Source organism: Sorex fumeus, unplaced genomic scaffold (genome assembly GCF_029834395.1).
Source record: "Sorex fumeus unplaced genomic scaffold, SorFum_2.1 ptg000070l, whole genome shotgun sequence".
NCBI classification, from domain to species: domain Eukaryota; kingdom Metazoa; phylum Chordata; class Mammalia; order Eulipotyphla; family Soricidae; genus Sorex; species Sorex fumeus.
In genome coordinates, this window is record NW_026606127.1 from 671755 (window position 1) to 692315 (window position 20561).

Sequence of the window (20561 nt, forward strand, 5' to 3'; positions counted from 1 at the left end):
GCCAGACCACCGGCCTTTTATTTTTTGTGTGTATACACAGGTTCTGCTTCCAATTCCTTCATGCATGAGGCTCCTTCAAGCTTGGGGAGAGTGGTCTTAAGCGTACCTATAGCTGGTAGCAGAGTTCATCAGCTACCGGGGCTCTAATCAGGAGGTGAGGGAAACTAACCCCGACCCTTCCAAGGTGCCCAGGTGAGGAAAGCCAGGTGCGGGGTCAGGACACTGTCGTTTTAGACATATTTGGAATTAATTTTAGATCGAAAAGTACACATCATTCAAACTACTTATGTGCTTAGTAATAAATTACTATACACTTGTTCAATCACCTCAGAGACCCCACTCTGCTCAGAGAACTAGATTTTTAATTACAGGTCTGTTTTGCCTGTGTGTCATGACTGAGAATCACTATCAGTAGATATGAAACTCACTATACACAAAGATGCACACAGGCTACTTTGAGTCATCTGTGTTGCTAATATGTGTTGGCCATTAAACTTCACTGAGACCCTTTTTTCTGTCCTTTACAGGAGCCTCATGAGTCTCACCTTCCTTTCAAGTTGAACTTGTAATAAGGTGGAATAAAATCATCAATATGCTCCTCACCTCTTCATTCAGGAGAAAAATCCGACTTACATTCAAGGTGGTCAAATTGCAGACAACACCATCCACCTTTTCCTGGAGATGTACAAGGGACTGAGGTGAGAACAGCAAAAGGCTCTAGTTTAATGATCTTAATGAAGGTTTCAGGGAAGGGCATTAAACAAGACTCATATACTATCTTCCAAAAGAATTATTTTGTAAAACTGATGCCTTGGGTATAGAAAAAGATAATATGGTAAAAACCATATTTTTCTTTCTGGGACATTAAAGTTCTAAATCTATCTATTCAAGCTGCTTTGAAATACATACCTTGCTTATGAATCACTGTCTGCCATAGGAGTGAGTAAGGACAACCCTCAAATTAATAAGTAGAGAAAAATATGGAAAAATTAACTCATACTATATTTGATGACATATATATTAAAATTGAAATGATACATAGATTAGCATTGTCCTTGCACAGAGATGACATGCAAAGTTGTAAAGTGTTCCATATTGTTGTTGCAAGAAGAATTAACAGGGCTACTTTAAGCTAAGACAATCCGCACAAGTACAAAAATTCTACATAAAGATAGCACAAATCCCCATCACAACAATCTCTCTCAATGTCAATGGACTAAATGTGCCAATTCAGAGGCACAGAATGGGAAGATGAATTATAAAACTGAACCCAACATTCTGCTGCCTGAAGAAACACTTCTGAACAATCAAAGCAACCATGGGCTCAAATTCAAAGGCTGGAAAACAATTCTTCAAGAAAGAAAAGAACACCTCCACAAAGCTGGAGTGGCCATACTAGTATCAAACCACATGGACTTCAGGCTATAGGTTATAAGAGACAGTGAAGGTCATTTCTTCATGATCATGGGATCTGTACATCAGAAAAAACTCACCCTCCTCAATGTAGATTCTCCTCATGACAGACCAGCAAAATACTTAAAAACAACTTCTAATTGACTTAAAGAAAAACATTGATAGCAACACAATACTAGTTGGAGATTTCAACACTACTTTGTCACTTCTCAATAGATCAAACGGACTAAAACTCAGCAAGGAAATATTTTCTTTAAGGGAAGTAATGAACAACTGTTGGCTTAGAGAAGAAATCAAAGAGGAAATAAAAAGTTTCCAGAAACAAATGAGAATGAGTACACGAGCTACCAGAACTTGTGGGACACAGCAAAAGCAGTGTTAATAGGAAAGAGTATAGCTCTGCCAGAATTCATCAGGAAGAAAGAGAGGATCTACATGAATTAATTAGAGCTCAAGATTTTGGAAAATGACCAACAAAAGTAGTCCAAACTAGGCTGGAGGAAGGAAATAATAAAACTTGTACCAGACGTCAATGAGCTAGAATCCCAAAATACAATCCAAAAGACCAATAAGAGCAAAAGCTGGTTCTTTGAGAAAATAAATAAGATCAATAAACCACGAGAAGCCTCTCAAATTAACAAAGAGAAAGAATTCTAATAAATCAAATCAGAAATGCAAATGGGCATATCCTAATAGAAACTACAGAAATCCATAGGATCATCAGAGATTATATTGAGAAACTTTGCAGCAGGAAATGAGAGAATCTTGAATAAATTAATAAATTTTTGGATTCCAATTGCCTCCCAACGTTGAACCAAGAAGATTTGGAATACTTGAACCTATCACTACCAAGGAAATTGAAATGATGGTCAAAAGTATCCCCCCCAAACAGAATCCCTGGCCCAGATGGATTCAATAGTGAAATATTTCAAACCTTTAAAGAGGAAATGCTGCCAACATTTTTCAAGATTTTCCAGGAAATTGAAGAATCATAAATACTCCCAAATAGTTTCTATGAGGCAAAGATCACCCTAATACTCAAAACAGACAGAGACACCACAAAAAAAGAAAATTACAGACCTATTTCCTTGATGAATACAGATACACAGATTCTCAAGAAAATACCAGCAAAGAGAATCCAGTAACTCAACAAAAGATCACACACAATGACCAAGTAGGTTTATCTTGGGGATGCAAGGATGGCTTAACATTCTCTAGTCAATCAACAGAATACACCATCTCAATAAAATAAAGATAGTCATATGATCATATCAATATATGTAGATAAATCATTTGATGACATCCAGCACCTATTCATGATGAAAAACTCTCAACAAAATGGGAGTTGAAAGTACTTTCTTCAATCTAGTCAAAGCAAATTACCACAAACCCAAAGCAAGCGTTATTCTCAATGGGGAAAAACTAAAGGCTTGGAGCAGAAATCAATGAGCTAGAATCCCAGAATACAATCAGGCACAAAACAAGCTACCCACTCTCACCACTCCTATTCAACATTGTACTTGAAGTACTTGCCATATGATTTCGGTAAAAAAAAAAAAAAAAAGATATCAAGGGCATCCAGATAAAAAAGGAAGAACTCAAGCTTTTACTATTTGGAGACGACATGATACTATACTTAGGAAATCCCAAAGAATCTACAAAAAAGCACCTGGGAACAATAGATTTGTTTAGTAAAGTAGCATATTACAAAAGTAATATCCGGTACTCCATGGCTTTCCCATATATTAATAATGAAAGAGAAAAAAGAGATAGAGAAAAACAATCCCATTCACAATAATACCTCAGAAAATCTAGTATATTAGAATCAACTAAAAAGGTTAAGGAACTATACAAAAAAAAAAACCTACAAAACACTACTTCACGAAAAAAGAGAGTATATGAGGAAATGGAATCACATCCCATGCTCATAGATTGAGAGATTTAGTACTGTCAAAATGGCAATACACCCCAAAGCTCTATAAAGATTTAATGCACATTCTATAAGGATACCCATGATATTTTTCAAAGAAATTGATTAAACACTCTTGAAACTCATACACAACCTTCTCTCCCATGAAGAGCTAAAGCAATCTTTGATAAAAAGAAGAAGGGAACACCTTCCCCAACTTCAAACCCTACTACAAAGTTGTAGTAATCAAAATATCATGACATTCATATAAAGACAGGCCTCAGAACAATGGAATATAGTCAAATATCCTGACGCTGGCCCTCAGATTATTATTACCGAATCTTTCATAACGGCTCAAGAAATATGAAGTTGAGCTAGGAAGTCTCTTCAGCAACTGGTGCTGGGAAAATTGGACAGCAACATGCAAAAAAAAATGAACTCAGATCTCTTTATAGTGCCAGGCACAAAGTCAGATCAAATGTATTAAAGACCTCAATATCATACCTGAATTCTTAAGATATATGGAGAAAAATGTGGGAAGATCCCTTCATGACATTCAAGCTAATGGAAACTTCTAGAATGAAACACCACTGACCAAGGAAGAGGAAGTGAAGATAAACAAATGAGACTACATTAAACTAAGAAGTTTCTGCAACTTAGAAAAAATGGTGCCCATGATAAAAAGAGAGCCCACGTAATGGGGAAAAAATATTTATGCAATACCCATACAATTAACCTCAAAATTCTGATTCCTGTATCATTAAGAACACTAAGTAGTTCCTGTGAAATTTATTCTTCCTCACATATATTTACTCTAAAATATTTTAGATTTCCTTTTAAACCACAGGTAAAAAGGTAAAATTATAAGTCTTTTTAAAAATAAAAAATAACCACTATACATAGCCAGGTGCGACCCAAAAAACCAAAAAAGCAAGCAAGCCAGGAAGCAAGCAAGAAAGAAATTAAAAATTAAAAAATAATGCTGTTTGCAATGCTAAGTATCAATCCCAGATCATCATACAATGGAAGGCAAATGCTCTATCACTGAGTTATATCCCTGTTCTGAAACATTTAAAAAGGTCTTATTTGATGTGTCATTGCATTTTATTTTTTAAAAAATGCTCTTCTTAGTATACCTTGTCGCCACTGTACCGCCTACTTCTTGACCTTTGCTTCTCTTGTATATTTTACCTCTAAGCCTCAGTTGTCACCTTATCCTTCCTATAGCCATGCTTTCCTTTGCCAAACTTTCCAAGATCATGTCTGGCTTGCTTTAACTTGGCATAAAATGGAAACCTTATTTTCTGTATCTTCTCACGCTAGAGGAGATGATGTTTTCGACCCAGGAGAACTCTTTTCTGGGGAGATTTCTGGCTGTTTCTACTTGACTTCAAAATATCTAAAGGCAAGTCATCATCTTTTTTTGTGTGTGTTTTTGGGTCACACCTGGCGATGCACAGGGTTTACTCCTGGTTCTGCACTCAGGAATTACACCTCACGGTGCTTGGGGGGGAACATACAGGATGCTGGCAATCTAACCTGGGTAGGCCGTGTGCAAGGTAAATGCCCTACATGCTGTATAGCTCCAGCTCCCCCCCCCCCCGCATCCCCATAATTCATCATCTTGAGGGCCTCAGATTTTTACCTTCCATTTAGAAACTTCATCTTTACATTTACACAGTAAATTGAAACCACAAAACCATTGGATGACATGTTATAAGGGTAGCAGCCATGAGCAAACATTGATAACCCGTATGTTGGCATGAATGAATTCTGTCTCAGAGGCTTCACTTCTGAGGATACCTGTCACTACCTCCTTTCTGTTACATGTCCGAGGATCAGAATCTACATCAGGCCATCAGTAGAAATTGTCCACCCAAAAGCTAGCCTTCCACTGGGATCAGAATCCTTGATCCATCTAACTTGAAATTTTTCATTCATGACTTGTTGACCTTGTTTCAGGCTGAGGCATCCAGTGCATAAACTCAGCTTTCCCGTTGTTTCCACAGGAAATCCAAATACCTAAGAATGTTATCATATCTGACGCCACTGTTAAAGATTTTATTGGAATCTCATGGTACGATACTATTATTAATGTTATAATATTACTGTTCTCCATAGTCCGGATCTCCCCAAAGAAATCTCTACCCTCCTCCCTCCAAGTGCAGACTCCAGTTTATCATGCTCCTGAACGTACTTCTAATAGTTTCACTCAGGTTCTCCCGTAAAGTGCACAAGTTAAGTTCATACCACTCAAAGTTCTTATTCCTAAACTACCAGAGTGGGCTTGGTCCTCAAGCTTGTGTTCTCCCTTGAAGAAATACCGTGCTTCCTTTCTCTATGTCTCTCTTTGCTTGCTTTGTTAAACAAGTGTTCTCCTTGAACATATATTCCATTCCACCCTACATCTGTTTCACAAGTTTCTAAGTGTTTTTCAGTAAAATCTATTTTGCTTCCCTAAACTAAAAATTTTAAAACACCAGAGCATTGTTAAAACCAATGTTTGTATCTTTTAAACCACAAATTTTGAAAATGAACGGTGGTAAAGCAATGGAATACTACTCAGTTGTATGAAGTGAAATCTTCTTATTATTTGTATAAAAATGGATAACATGAGGATATTATGTTTAGTGACATAAACCAGGCAGAGAAAGATAGGTATCCAACAAGTTCATGCATATGTGGCATATGGAGAAATCTAATTAATAGAATAAAATGAGACAGACAAACGTCTAAAACATTATTTATATTCTATGATGTATAATTCAATTAATAATGGTTTCTCATACACATAATTCCAACATGACACTCCTCATTCTCTCAAAGAATAAACCCTCCCTATCCCCCCAAAACCCCAGAATCCCTCACTCCCAATCCCCTGACTCAATTATGTGGATCAGTTCTCCCCTTACATTGCTCTTGAACCTTTGTTGCTACCTTGCTGTTTGTCTTTAAAATCCACATATGAGAAAAATCTCTCTGTATCTGTTCCTTTCCTTAAGGCTAACTTTACATGCATGATATCCTCTAGTTTCATCCAATGTTGAAAATTGCATAATTCTGATCTTTCCAAGCAATAAAAACAAACTTTAGAACTATGAGACTATTTAGTTTCCAAATGGAAAGGTGTAATCAAAGTGGAAAAACTGAACAAAGGTGAATGACAGAGTAGGCCTTTCAGTAGTGAGTGTAATATGATACATGTACTTTGACTCTGCATAATCCGAAAATTTATGAAATTCTATAATATAATTCTATAAAGTAATTTTAAATAATCAAAAATTATTTGAATAATTTTCATTTATCTATGATTTTGACGTATCTTTTGTGTCAAACTATCAAAAATAAAAATAATGTGAGATACAGACATGGTGTATCACTATACTTTTAAACAAGAGAAGTGTTAAAATTTCTGTGCCTTGATGAACTGTCATATAAATTGACTCCAAAATCAAATTAATGTACTCAAGGAAAAATAGAAGTCAACCAATTTAATCTTAATTTAATCTTTTACCTTCACTCAGGTTCCCATCTGCTGATCTCTGGCAGACAAAACAATTTTTATTTTATTTTATTTTTTTAAAATTTTTATTAGTGAAACACCATGAGGTACAGTTCTACATTTACAAATTTTTGTTCTTGGGTTTCGATTATACATTGATCAAATGCCCATTCCTCCACCAGTCCCCATTTTCCACCACCATGGATTCCAGTATTCCTCCCACACTGATCCCCCCATTCCCACCCTGCTACTGTGGCAGGCATTCCCTTTTGTTCTCTCTCTCCTTTTGGGTGTTGTGGTCTACAAAAGAGGCATTGAGTTGCAATTATGTTCCTTCCATAGTCACAATTCTTATTTTCAAAGGAGTTCTTGGCAGAGATTTGGCATTCTTTGCTAGCAACCAACTCCTTTTCTTCTGCTTTTTTTTTCTAGAAATACATACTTATACTCAGACTGACTAGTCATGGCACCAAATTGACAAATGTACCTGTTTTTACTTCAGTTCTGTTTCCTAATTATCACATATTATTAGCAGTGGATAGAAAATAACTAGCCCAAATTTCTTCGGGGAAAGGGAAATGTTTATGCTTTTCTTAGTTTGGAAAATCCCTGTCACTATTATAGTGACATTCATCTAAATTTGTAAACAAAATGATTAAGAAGAGGTAAACCATGACTGCCACTTCAAGGAAGAACGGGCTTTCAGCAAATATCCTTGGTTTCAGAAGGATGGCTCTGGCTTGGATGGGGGACAAACATGAGGGCTGTGAGCTACCAGCAGTTAACACATGCTCTGGGGCTATGTGGTGACACTGCTGAGAAATGTCGAGAGCCCTGATTAGGTAGGGTTGTGGGGGAGAATGGAATGATGACAAGAAAATAGAGCAACAGGACAAGATGATAGATTCCTTTGTATAAAAGTTTTCATCTCTAATGTATTAATCTGTGAAAGAGAACCAACTTCTTATCATTCTTCCTGGCAAAATATTATCCTTACATAGTGCTTCAGGAAAAAAACGCTCCCCTTGTTAGGTAATATAGCCTGAATATCTGTGAGCTCTCTCTATGTATACACTGCTGATGACTGAAACCAATCTCTCTATTTAACTATCTAAACTGCAATGGTCTCACCATTTAACTCTCTAAACTCTGATGGCTCCAAATCTTCTAAGATCAGCTTTCATCTCTTCCATGATATCCAGGCTTCTCTTCCCAACTGTCAACTGTCCCTTTCTTTCTCCCTCTCTCTACCAAATTTTGGTCTCCCTGCCAAAATTTGCTAAGACAAGCTTTCTTGAAATATAGACATAAGTTGACTTCTCTTTTTTTAAATTTAGGCAATTTTGATTTTCAAAATCATTTATAATGGAGTTTTGTCATATAATATTCCAATTCTAATTACACTACCAGTGTCTGCAACCCTCCACCAACAAATGACCTATTTCACCCTGCATTCCCACCTATTTCCTTGACAAACACATTTTGAAGTTTAATTATTGTACTTTGGGTTCCATACTTACAGTAGTGTTGGCATTGGTGGTTAAAACATACAACTCAACTTTTTCATGCTGGCCTTCCTGGATCAATGCCCACTGACACCATGTAGTGGAAATATATGAGAACAAATCATTAAGCTCCAAATTTTTCAAATAATCTTTAAACAATTCTGATCGAAAAGAAAATAGTGTGAACTGGAGGGGACAACCCACTGACAGCCTGCAAAGTCTTTTCAGTTTTCCACATTAAAAAGAGGAAATCAGTGAAGGAGTTCTGTCTTCACGAAAGCTAGCTGACCCTGCTGAGCTGTGGTCAACAGGGTTTTTGTGCTCTTCTCCCCTTCCACCATAAGTCCCAACCCTATTAGTTTTGTATCTTCAGTCTATATAAAATAAAAAAAAATTACCACACAGGCACCCATGTAATGAGACCAGCCAAGGTGATAAAAATACATTTCAGCAAACTCATAGGTTAGTCATGGTGGTAGAAACTAAATATCATGTTTTTGTATTGAATCTGCAGGAGACACACATTACAAAGCTTTTCATGATTCAGTTTCATTCATAGGATATTTCAACACCCAACCTCCATTAGTATACAGTTCCATTGCTAATGTCCCCAGTTTCTCTCCCACCACTCCCTCTCCCAACCTCAAACCCCTCCCCCCCTGACAGCCTGCTATCTCTACACTGTGGCAGGCACCTCTTTCTCTCTCTTTTTCTCTCTCTCTCTCTCTCATCCTTTGGGCATTATGGATTGTAATACAGTTATTGAGAGGTTCTCACGTTTATTCCTTTACCTACTTTCAGCACTCAGTTCTCACCCAGAGTAATCACTTCCAACTATCATTGTCATAACTGTCCCTTCTTTATTCCAAATGCCCGCCTTCAGCACTCGTGGCAAGCGTCCAAAGATTGACCAAGTCTCCTGGCCTGTATTTCTGCTATCCTTGGGTATTAGTCTCATATTCTGGTTTATTATATCCAAAAAAGGGGTAGTCCTATCACTATACCCCTTTCCTTGTGACTGATTTCATTGGGCATGATATTCTTGCCTATACATCCATTTATAAGCAAATTTCATGATGTCAGTTTCCTGCCAACTGTGTAGTATTCAATTGTGTAGGCATACCATAGTTTCTTCTGGCTATTGTGAATAGTACTGCAGATGGGATTTCTGTTATAAATATCATGTTTAATGTATCTTACATAGGAAAATACATCCCAGGTTCCAAACATACAGAATCCACTTACAAACCCAACTTATTTATTTTTAAATAATATAATTTATTATGATGCTTTCTAAAAAACGGAAGCTATTAACAAAAACTCAGGGAATACATCACATGTAGCTTGCCAGGCTTTGCCATGCGGGAGGGTTACTCTCAGTAGCTTGTCGGGCTCTCTGAGAGGAGCCTAGGAATCAAACCCAGGTTGAGCGTGCAAGGCAAACTTACCCACTATGCTATCACTCCTGCCCATATATATTTTTATGCATATATATGTGTATTTACACATACATACATATCTATATATTCCTCTTACACATCTCGTAAGCTCCAACTCATATTTCTTCCTCCTCCAATTATTTACTAATTCTCTCCCCCTACATGGGCCTCATCTAATTTTCCGAATGCCCTCAGATGCATTTCTGAGCCCTGGATAAAGGCATGCATAACACATAAATGCAAGGGAGGCACAAAGCATATGTAGATAAATTTCATATGGACATATAATTGTGATGACTAGTTTACAAAGTGTATTCGCTTCAAGTACAGACTTCCTCATCTCAGCAACTCTGTCTTCATGCTCCATGCACTGTCAAATATCCAGCTACTGTCCACAACCAACTAACAACACTCCCCGACCCATTTTAGTCTTTTACTTCCCCTCTTGTAAGGACTATTCTGATGTCAGAGTGTAAAGGTTTGATTTTGCTTTTGTTTTATTAGTCCATTTAGTTTTTTTCTTTCTATTCCAGAAACAAATCAAATATTTTTTAAAAAAAATAAAAGACTCCGCTCGGGTCCTCCAACCCACCTGGACAAGTGGTACAATATGGAAAGTATAATGCTAAGCGAAATGAGTCAGAAAGAGAGGGATAGACATAGAAAGATAGCATTCATCTGGGGGATATAAAATAATAAAATATGAGATTAATACCCAAGAATAGCTGAGAGCAACACCAGGAGAATTACTCCATAACTTAGAGGCCAGCTGGGTATTCTAGGGGAAAGGACAATTCAGATAGAAAGGGGAACACCAAATGGAGGGTGTTTGGAGGATCCTCCCAGGAGGGGAGATGCAGATTGAAAGTAGACTGGACTGAACATGTTCGCCACTCAATGCCTCTTTGACTGATCACTGCGCCCAGGAGGAGAGAGAGAACAGGGGGGAATGCCCTGCCACAGTGGCAGGGGGGGATGGGGGGATGGGAGGATGGGGGGGGAGGGATATTATCCTGGTGGTGGAAAATGGGCACTCGTGGAGGGATGGGTATTTGATCGTGGTATGACCGAGATCCAAGCACAAAAATTTGTAAATCTACAACTGTACCTCATGGTGTTTCACTAATAAAAAAGAATAAATAAATAAATAAATAAATAAATAAAATAAAAAATAAAAGACAGGAGGTGATATCAGGAAACAAATGAAATAGTTGATGTGGCTGAGAATCAGCAAGAGTCTTTCAGGTCAGTGTGAGGAAAGGAACATCCAGTTTTCCTTCCCAGCTTATTTCCAAAGGGCGGGCGTGGAGCAGGGTACATGCTGGGAAGAAGTCCAGGAGACTAGCAGGGTCTTGAACATCTAGGGGTCTATTTTCTTCTTTGAAAATGTAATGATATTGACCTTCATTTCAAACCACAGCACCCTAAAGTAAAGGAAAAGCAAAAGGGTATGCCCTGAGTTGGGGCAGAGTGGGGGAGTTGGGGGGTGGGAGGGTCACTGGGTTCCTTGGTGGTGGAGAATGGGCACTGGTGGAGGGATTGGTACTTGATACTTGTATAACTGAAACCCAAGCACAAAAGTTTGTAAGTCTACAACTGTACCTCATGGTGTTTCACTGATAAAAATAAATGGATAATAATTTAAAAAATAAATGGATAATAATTTAAAAAATTAAAAGTGCTACAATCTAGTATAAGAAAAAAATGTAATGGTGTTCACTAGATTACATCAAGATCATTTTTAGTTATATGATGCTATGATTCATCTTTGACTCACTGATTGATACTTTGAAATGTCCCAGTTCATTCTCATTCAGAGAAGTCATTTATTTCTTCGAGTATTGATTTGTACAGGGAATTCCTCACAAAATACTTTATATAATGTCTATTGAGGACTCAAGGATAATGTTATTACCATTTTCAAAGAATACAAAAATACGCTTTTAATAAGATTTTCTTGGTTCTCTATCTAAAAGCTAAATGACAACAATTAGGTTTAACTCAATATTTTCTAAAGCACATTACATTAGTACTTGAAAAGAAATTTTAAAAGACTCTGGGAGAGGGGAGGAGGAAAAGTCATGGATCTATAAGGATTAGTACAAATCTTTGGGTGTGTGGGGCATGGGAGTGTGTAGAAAAGTTGAGATCACACTCAGTTATGTGATCTAATCACTATATATCTATTCTCTAAATTAGATACCAGTGATATATCCACACAGGTGTATTCATATGACTATCATGTACACTAAGGAGATCCAGGGAAATAATTCTTAGCACTGACATTCTTGGAAATTTAAGCAGTAATCAGGTTTTTATGGTTACGTTGTTATGATTTCATATGCAGTGTTTGTTTCCTTAACCAATCTGGAATGTCTTTAAAAGACAAAATATAGGAACATTCTTTCATTTTTAATTAAATATAGAAAATGCTGAATTTACAGGTTAAATGGAGATGAATATCTTTTTCAATAGTCTATTTGGGACACTGTCCTTTACTTATTTTATTAGGAACTGAATGTGGTACCCCATAAACTCTAATTCCATCCCTACTCCTCGCTACTCTAATTCTACCAATCAAAACAAACTTCACTTTAGACCTAATATTCAGTAATCTCAACTAAACATTAAAGTAAAAAATAAGTCTGATCAAATAATTCTGTTATCCAGCAGTTGTTAAAGATGCTTACCACAATGAACAGAATATTGAGAATGAAATGAATACTCCAAATTCTGTTTGAAGAAGACACAGAATACATGTTGTAATTGACCATATAAAAGAAAGAAAATTAAAGTAAATTAATTGGTAATTTCTGGTCATCATGGAACCATGTTGCCCATGGGGTAGTCAGCTAGCTAAAAGTCTTCCTTAACTTGGATTTCCCTTGTTCACATCGCTGATATCACTCTTTTCCTCCTCAGATCCCATTCGCAGTAGATCATGTTCCCACCAGAGCTTGTTGTTTCAAGCTTTGTTTTCAGAGGAACCCAAATTTCAAGCCCTTCCTTTTGCACTTATTGTCTCTTTTCCCATCATTTCAGACTTTTCTCCCAACATTCTTTCATCAGTGAATACAGCATTCCTTCGAGAGTTGAAACTTGTTATTTTTAAGAGATTACTGGGATCAATTTCCACATTAAAGGTATCAAAACACTTTTCACGTTTTTCTGTTCCCAGCCAGTCAAGTACCCTTTCCTGGGAAAATCTATTAACTGGTTAGTCTCAGGTCAGTCAGAAACTGCGTTCTTTTCCCCCCCATTTACAACAAAGTAGTTACTGGTACCAAGCAGAGTTAATTAAATATATGTTCCTGTTAACATATATTTGCAACAACTGTGCACCTACCAGCAATAGGCAAGGCATTGTTACTGGGTATTCTACGGATAATGGACAAGGCCCTGTGCTCAAGGATTGGAGGTAAATGTTGTAGTTCTTCCTGTTTGTCATGTGTTGCTGCTGTTTTTAGTTTTATTTGTATTTGAAAGAGTTTCTGTGTAAACTGCATTTAAAACTAAGAGACATGGGACAGAAGGATAGTCCATTTGGTAAGGCACTGGCCCTGCGCAGAGCTGACCTCTGTTTGATCTTTCATATCATATGATCTCCTAAGCATCATCAGCAGTAATCCCTAGAAGAGACCCAGGAGTAATCCCTGAGCACTTTGGGCTATGACACAGATTCAAACTCTTCCAAACAAAAGCTTTTTAAAAAAAAATATTAGAGATTTTTAAACTAATGAGTGCCATACAGAGCTTAACATTGTAATGAATTTTACTCTCAATTTATTCACTATCATGGAAAAATAAAAGGACGTTAATATCATAGAATAAGAGTATGAATGAAGCTTTACTTCAGCATGATATTTGTTCTGAAGTACAGATGCTAGGTTTGATGATTTGAGACAGAATCTCTGAACCACAAGTTTATTCAGAACCTTGCTGTTCACTAATAGAAGGGAAAGTTAAAGTGGTACCATTACAATAAGAGTTCTGAAACTTCGTAAAAAATAAAAAAAATACTAGTTTAAGACATGTATTTTACTTTTAGTGTGGTAATTCTGGAGGACTGCTGACATAGAACAGTGAAAAATGTGGCAGGCTGGGTGGCATGGGGGGTATTGGTGGTCTGAGGAATACTGGGATCCATGGTGGTGGAGAATGGGAACTGGTGGAGGGATAGGTACTCCATCATTGTATAAATGAAATCCAAGCACAATGTTTTGTAAGTCTACAACTGTGCCTCATGATGTTTAACTAATAAAAATTAAAAAATAAATGAAACAACTAGGGAAAAATGTGGAATCCTTCTGTGTGCTCCTAAAATTTCATGATATGAAAGCTAGATGTCCATTATACTATCATACCTTCCAATCTCCATTAGGAGCTCTTATGTTGAGTGTGAAAATAACATGCTGTAAAATGAGTGAGGGGAGTAAACATGAACTGAGTTTTTTTTTTTAAATTTAAAAATCTCAGTGTATTTAAATACCACCTAACTATGGACAGTTTTCCTCTCTTTTGACCCCAATTGTTTAAATTTCTTTCCCTTTTCTTAGTGTACTCAACTTGATAACTCGATTCTGTGATGGGTTGAGCAGACAGAGAGAAGTCGATTCCAGAGGAGAAGCCTGGTGGTTGGTTATTTGGGGGCTGGACCTCCTTGAGAAACATAACCATTTCTCGCGATGAGTTGCTGTAAGTTTGTTGGGCAGAGCCCTTTTACCCTGTGTATGACATGGAGTCATAGGACTGCAGGCCAGAAAGGAAAGTTCCCAGAATTCCTTGATGATAGTAATACACCTGGCTTCCTTCCTGGTAGGAAAGTGACAGGCTTTGACTCTGATGTGGAACCAGAGATGGTGTTCTCTAAACAAGACTGGCAGAAAGTGATGGGTACACAGACACCGTGTTGTTGGTATCTAGGATTTTCTCATAGCGAGCTGCCATAGACATGGAAGAGACAGCGGGGTCTTGGTCAAGGACAGTCACAGAAAAGTCTCCCATGGAAGACTTCTCTTCAGCACTTCCTGCAATATCCCATTCCAAAACACTCGGGTAGAAAGCAGCTGAGGTGGACATATGACTCTGGTGAAACACTCCAGACAGCATTGCTGTGCTGAAATTTTGGTAAAGATAGGCACTACCCATCAGTGGTTGGAAAGAGGTGCCAGAGGCTGAGGGCAGGAGCCAAGCAGAACTACCAGCTGGAGCAGATACTCTGGAGTAGTTGCAGACACTTCCTGTTCGGGAAGCTGCATTGTTCACCATGGGAAGGGAAAGCTGCAGAGTATGTGCAGTTCCCAATACAGATGGATTTTGAAAATTTTCTGTAAGGAACAAGAGGGTGATGAAAAAAATCTGTGAGACTAATAATCTCCTTCAACGCTGAGAGGAACAATATGAACTTAAAATTTAAGCCTCAGGATGCTTCTACTACAAACAGTCAACTGAGTTTCCAAAATTCCAACCACTTGGGGTGATTCAAAGCCTGGAAACTTTGGGCACTTTGTGTATTTGGTATCGTGCTCTCAAAGTAAACACAGAACTGTAGAAGAACCAGGTGATCGTGTCTGTACCTGGATTTCTTGCTTACAGATAGTTTCTCCTTAGCTTGCTCTCCTATTGACTCCTATGCTATTTCCTAGAATGGAAGCTTTTTCAAACTAGGAAGTCTAAGAGAATGGGTAACATTTTCTCAACAAAAAGAAACCTGAGGCCCAGAGAAGGCAAAGAGATTTCATATATTCCAATAATTCTTATTGGGCGTGGGGTGGTATAGAGTTTGGACCAAAAACTGACAGTGATCTTGGGCTTTTCCTGGCTCTACACTCGGGAGTGACCCCTTAGAACATTTGCGAGAGTGTATGCTGTGACAGAGATTCAACTGAATTGGCTGTGTGTACAAGGCAAATGCCTTATCCCCTCTAGTACTCTCTCTCTCTATCCCTTATGAATTTCCAGGTTAAGCAACCTAAAGCATGTGGACTTTTGGCCAGGACCCTGCATGATCACTACAAGGCCAGAAACCAGAAGGAATATACCTTACATTAATATAGGCATTTGGGGTCTTTACAACTATTATCACTGTAATCATCAGGTTTCCATTTGACTTGTGCCATGAGTACCTGTTACTTACGGTTCACATACGACTTAACCTTGTTGATGCATTGAAGGTTACCCTGATTTTTGATCCACTTCAAAAATGACTACTTGAGTTTTTCCCAAGAAACATTTTTGGAAGGAAAACTTTATTTAAATTCTGTGTCTTAAGTTGTATATCAACAATGTAGGTACACATAACAATAAGAATAATAATGCATACACAAATATAATTTTTCTATCATGTGATTTACATAGGAGGAAGTGTAAAGAAAACATCATGAAAAATAAGTATCACAGAACTGAAAAAGAAGTATATAGATATTAATGAAATCTGGGCTCTGTAGCAAGCAGCATAGTACAGTATGTTATGGAGAACAGACCAAAGAGTAAGCCTTGAATAACAGTAGATGGGTTCCCCCAAAAAAAGCAAATAAAACAGTCTAATAAGATTATTAATAAATTGTTCCACGTATACCATATGAAGACAGTATTCTATTGTAGAAAAAACTGCTAGCCAAAAAATGGAATAGAAGGTGATTTTTGAGTGCACACTTAATCAGTCCATTAAAGAGAAAGGATTTACCAGTAACTACATGGTAAATAGGAAAATAAACATAAAAAAAAGAAAATAGGAATAAACGTGATTGTATTTCATAGACAAGAAATGTTTTAAATGAGTAAAATACAGAAAGAAACTTTGAAAATACAAAAAAATTATTCTCATCTGTACCATTGAATATTAACCAGCAAACAACATGTGTAAAACATAGCAGAGGATTTCACTTGATCACACAAGAAACAGAAATGACCATTTATAAAGTGATCACAAAATATTGCAAATTTACTTTCAACCCCTAGATTAGAATTATCTTTATCAACCAGGAAAACTTTCTTCTCAATATTTAATAAATGAGCGAGCACCAAAATCCAATAAAATATCTTTAATGTAAGAAAACTCAGAATTCACAAATATGACAAAAATGTGTAATTAGTCATGTGAGACTTGATTTTTCTATTTCCTCTTAGGATCTAAAAACAAAAGTTGACTATTATCAAAGTACTCTCATGTTAGGAAGAAAAAAACCACATGAAATAATATTTGTAAAGATGACAAGCAGCTTTAACCTGGAACCTACTTACCACACAAATGAATCAAATCTCCTGATTCAAGTTAGAATATACCATTTTTTTTATTTTAACAGGCAGCGCGTACATGTACTTAAAAACCATAACGTAATAAAAACATTGAAGATTCTGTGTCTTCCACCACCCTAGATGAGCACTATTAGCTATTTATGGGGAGCATCATTTCTGAAGCATGTTTATACTCAAGTTCCAACTACTGTGTTCTCAGAGGTAATCAGGAAAAATGCCAGCAAGGATGGCTTTCTGATAAACTGCTTTTTCTACTGGAACCCTATTCAAGGCATAGTATACTTTCTAGTCCTGGCATTTATTGAAATAAATTGCTTTATCTTGCTCTCAGTGGATATATCTCAGCATATTTAATACATATTCTTTCTTTTTTGATTTTAAGTCTTTGGTTCTCTTCAACGTTTTGTCCAAATCTTTTCCCCTTCCTTGATAATCGCTGTCCCTATTCTTTCTTTCTTTCTTTCTTTCTTTCTTTCTTTCTTTCTTTCTTTCTTTCTTTCTCTCTCTCTTTCTGTCTGTCTGTCTGTCTTTCTTTCTTTCCTTCTTTCTTTCTTTCCTATTTTTTTCTCTCTCATATCGTCTTGGTTTCGATTGCTCAATGTTTGATGAAAGTGATCCCAAACTTTCTTACCTTTGAGGGCTTGTCTCCCTACCGCTCAGCACTCCACACCTTCCCCATGCCCCATATTTTCTTATTACCGGTTTAAATAGAAAACTCAAAGATCAATTATTATTACTTTGTAATATCACTATATTTAAAATACTGAATTATAAATACAAGTGGAGATACCATTACAGAGAACACATGCTAGTACATATTAACAGTTTTCCACAGCATCTGTATTTTCTGTTTCTGTATAAATACTGTCTCTGATTTACTTGTTTTCAATGGATATCATGTAAAATTCACTATTAAACGGAAAAAGAAACGCAGAGAATCAACCCTCATATATAAATATATATATGTGTGTGTGTGTGTGTGTGTGTATTTGAGCTCCTAAATATGTCTAAAATATAATGTAATCAATGAGGAAAAACACTTTGTATGTCAGAGAAAGTAAACAAATGTCTAAAATCACACAGCAAATGTCAAAGTCAAGCTAAAATGAGGCTTATAAAATTCTACTTGAATGCTTTCTTTCATTACTACGTGCTGTTTTTCCTTGAATGCTAAGTTTAGGGATGATAAATCTAATGAAAAGCTTTGAAAAGTATTATTCCTTACCTGACATGGTCAGAGAAGAGGAAATACCAATGAAAGGTAGACGAGAAGAGGAGACAGTACGTGAGTGCGTCTGAACACTGAAGCGGTTTAAGACCGCAAGTGTTCAGTACGGACGACTGCTCACTCTTGATTGGTCATTGGTCACTCGTCACTTGCCAGGATGATTCAAATTTTTTACAAACAACTGCATGGGGCCCCCAAGATTCTACAAGTTGGTGGCTGGTTTGGTGGGAGAATGATGTCATAAAGTAGACAGTTGAAAGGTAGATGCTAGCCAATCAGGAGTTCAGATTCCCAAGAAGAAGACCGGATTGGATAGAGAGTGGGGTAGAATGAAGTAGGCTAGGAAGATGGAATCCAACAAGACGGTTATAACAGTTTCACCTTCCTCAGACTCCTGTGTTAGAAAAATACTCCCATTATACTCAAGAGCTTACATATTTCATTAACAAATCAAGAAAATTACGAAATAATATTTTATATTGTACTGTTAAAGAAACAACATTTGGTATTACTAGTATATTTTAGATAACGTTTACAACACAGCGGGTAGGGCATTTGCCTTGCAGGAGGCCAATCCTGATTCCTATTCCTCTGTCCGGCAAGCTACCCAGAGTATCTCGTCCACATAGCAAAAGCCTGGCAAGCTACCCATGACCTATTCAATAGGCCAAAACCATTGATAAATTGTCTCACAATTTGTTGTAAGATGTTAACTTCTTCCCGCTCAAGCAAATGGATGAACCGTGGGAGGACAGTGCTACAGTGCTATGATTGAAAAAAATGGTGGTTTCTTTCAATATGAAAACACTTAGTATGATAAGATGTAGATGAGTCGAGACGTGTTAAAACGTAAATAAAATGAGAAGAAACAGTAAATGCACAGGTATCTTTTTTGTACAAAACAAACAGTTGTTCTCAGTTTAAAACTTTAGAAGATAAAGAAAAACATTTGCTCATTTGTGTCAAACATTTTCTATCTGAAAGAAAAGGACCAAAACCAATTTAAGTGATCAAAAAACAAGCAAAACCAACAAATAATGGCAATTAATATGATAGGCCAAGGATGAATGTTTTTAATAAATTAGTGCTGTGAAATAAATCAGTATTTAGCTGTTCAACTTCAATAGTAAAAATAAGCATAAACCATGATCATATAATCTCTATTGAAAGAAGTGTAAATGACTAGTAAACACAAGAGCAATTTCCTTTTTTTAATTTTTGTTTTGTTTTTTTTTTATTAGTGAAACACCATGAGGTACAGTTGTAGACTTACAAGTTGTTGTGCTTGGGTTTCAGTTATACAATGATAGAGTACCCGTCCCATGACCAGTGCCCAATCTCCAGCCCCACCTATCCCAGTTTCCTTCCCACCCCCCATCCCCCATCCCACACCGCCTCTTTGGTAGGGCAGTCCTTTTTGTTCTATCTCTCCCATTGGGTGCTGTGGTCTGTAGAAGAGACATCGGGTGGCAATCCTCTTCAGACAATAGACTACTTTCAGCAGGCATCTCCCATCCTGGGCAGATCTTCCCAGCACCCTTTATTGGGTGCTCCCTTCTCTATCTGCGCTGCCTTTACCCCTAGACAGTGCAGCTGGCCTCTAAGCCATGGAGTGAACAACCTGGTATTTATCACAGCTGTTCTTGGGTGTTTGTCTCTTATTTTGTTACTTTATGTTACCTAGATGAATGCAATCTTTCTATGTCTGTCCCTCTCTTTCTGACTTCGCTTAGCATAATATTTTCCATGTAGTCCCACACAAGATCAATTTTCAAGCTCACTAGTAGACAAAGAGCACAAATTAAAATGAGAAATTAAAATTTCCCCCCAAAATACAAATATTTAAAAATCAGGTAATATCTCTTCCTAGCAAAGATGCTAGAAAATAGACCTTTTCACGTTATTTTATTGAGAGTTAAATCTCTATAATAGTTACGCAATATATAGTTTAAAGCAGTTGAATGTTCTTTAAGTCACTGTCACTGTCAGTGTCCTCACGTTCTTCATCGATTTTCTTGAGCGGGCCCAGTTAGGTCTCCAGTGAGATACTTTGTTGTAAGTTAGCTTTTGTGTGTGTAGATGGAAATTCAGGGATCAAACCCATAACCTCAGAAATGTGAGGCAAATATTTTACCACCGAGGCATATTTCCAACCACAGTTAATGATTTTGCTTTTGTTTCTATAGTGTAAAGAATAGAAACCAAAGTTTCATACATGCAAGCCAAGTTCTTTTGTCCTGAGCTACATATCCGGTCATAAGTAAGTTAGCTTTTAAGAATTGTTATTAAAGTAAACAATTAGATATGT

General features: G+C 37.0%; 1 pseudogene; it reads left to right on the forward strand.

Annotated features, from left to right (window-relative positions):
• Positions 1–1001: 1001 nt before the first annotated feature.
• Positions 1002–1100, forward strand: LOC130037024 (uncharacterized; annotated as a pseudogene).
• The last annotated feature ends 19461 nt before the right edge of the window (positions 1101–20561 follow it).